Source organism: Nomascus leucogenys, chromosome 3 (assembly GCF_006542625.1).
Source record: "Nomascus leucogenys isolate Asia chromosome 3, Asia_NLE_v1, whole genome shotgun sequence".
NCBI lineage: Eukaryota > Metazoa > Chordata > Mammalia > Primates > Hylobatidae > Nomascus > Nomascus leucogenys.
The window spans coordinates 58,387,581-58,390,040 of NC_044383.1; positions in this window are offsets into that span (position 1 = coordinate 58,387,581).

Sequence of the window (2,460 nt, forward strand, 5' to 3'; positions counted from 1 at the left end):
GGTCTTAGACTTTCCAGCCTCCAGAACTGTAAGAAATAAATTTCTATTCATTATAAATTACTCAGTCTGTGGTATTCTGTTATAGCAGCACTAAAAAGACTAAGACAGTACCTAAAGGAATTGAAATCAGTATATTAAACAGATATCTGCTCACCCATGCTTATTGCAGCATTATTCACAATAGCAAAAATAGAGATACAACCTATGTGTCCATCAACGGATAAATGAATAAAGAAAAAATGTGGCATATATACATAATTAATAAGGATTATTAATTAGGCTTAGAAAAGAAGGAAATACTGCCATTTGTGATGACACGGATGAAACTAGAAAATATTATGTTAAGTGAAATGAACCAGGCACAGAAAGACAAATACTATATGATCTCACTTATACTTGGAACCTAAACAAGCTTAATTCACAGAAGTAGAGAATAGAGGCCGAGCACGGTGGCTCACGCCTGTAATCCCAGCACTTTGGGAGGCCGAGGCAGGTGGATCACGAGGTCATGAGATGGAGACCATCCTGGCTAACATGGTGAAACCGGTCTCTACTAAAAATACAAAAAAAAATTAGCCGGGCGTGGTGGCGGGCACCTGTAGTCCCAGCTACTCAGGAGGCTGAGGCAGGAGAATGGCGTGAACTCGGGAGGCGGAGCTTACAGTGAGCCGAGATCGCACCACTGCACTCCAGCCTGGGCAACTGAGCAAGACTCCATCTCAGAAAAAAAAAAAAAGAAGAAGTAGAGAATAGAATAGTGGTTACCAGGTGCTGGGGAGAAAGTTTGATGGAAAGAAGAGAGATGTTGGTCAAAGGTTACAAAGTTTCAGTTAGACAGGAGGAATATTAGTGATCCCTTGTACAGAATAACTATAGTTGATAATAATGAATGTTTCAAAACTGCTAAAAGAGTAGATTATAAATGTTCTCACCACACCAAAAAACATAAGTGAGGTAATAAATATTTTAATTAGCTTATGTAATAATTCTACAATGTGAATATATCAAAACATCACATTGCATATGATGCATGAATATATACATATTTATGTATATATATAATTTATCCCATAAATATATACAATTATTTGTCAATTAAAAATAGAATAAAAATTTAAAAACATGAATTTAAAAATCAGAAATAAAAAAAGAGAAAATACGGAAATCCAAAATTACAGTTGGAAGATTTAACACATCACTCTTGGTAACTGATAGAAGAGGTAAATACAAAAGCAGTAAAGATACAAATGACTTGAACATCCCTAAATTTGATAAACTTGCCTTAATTGAGATATTTAGAATACTGCCCTTGATATTGGCATTTTTCTCAAGCACGTTTGGCATATTTACCAAAACTGATTGTTTGAACCATAGAACAAATTTCCAAAAATATCGGAGAATTGACATCATATAGAATATGCCTTCTATTGCCATTTTTATTCAACATTACACTTGAGGTCCTAATCAGTATAATAAGGTTAGAACAAAAATGTTTAAATCCTAAAAACTTGGAAAAAGTTCTTTATTATTTCTAATTTTGTATATATAGAAAGAGTCAAAAGAATCTACAAACCATTATAATTAATAAGTTAATTTAGCAACATGGCTGGATACAAAATCATTTGTATCTCTATGTATGGCAAAATTTAGAAAATAAAATTAAATAAACAAGATAATGTGAACATACAAAATTAATTCATAAAAGAGAAAAAAGAGATAAAACTAAAATCTTACAATTAGATATTGAGTAAAATTAGTAAATGTGATCTGACAACAAAAGCTGTATACAAAGAAAAAAATGAAAGTACAGAATTGTACCTTTAATAGAATTAATATACCAGTGAAACAAAGAAAAATAAGATAGAAAAACAGTTTAATTCTGCTAAGGACTAATGCCATTTACTTGCTTTTAATATATTTTTATATTATTTTATCCTCTATTGTTTTCTCATTTTCTTCTACTTTGTTGTACTTTATAAGGTGTTATTCTGATTCTGCTTCCAACTATTTCTTTAATTTTTATCTTTTAAACTCTCAGTTTAAACTTTAATGTTTTCTATTTCATCTTAAAATGTATATGTACATTTTATCCCGTATCAGTATATTAGTATTTAGTATAAACTTATATATTTATTCTATAAACAAGTACATTAGTAATTTAATCTATGTTTGACCACCCCCCACCCCACCTCAGAGTTAAGTTGATGCTGTACTATATTTCCCTCAAAACCTCAAAAGCTCAGAAGGTATGTTACCTCAATTTGCAGAACCTAACCTTCTATTTCCCTTGAAAATCAAAGCTGGTTGGGAAATACGTAAGGCAAAAAATGATGGCGTTTGCTAAAATCTGATGCTAATAGTCAAGTTGAGGAATCCTTTACCTGAATACTTCCTCCAGAAAAGAGATGTGCCTGCAAATAATTTCTGGACACAATAAAGAATACCAAGTACCAAAAGTGA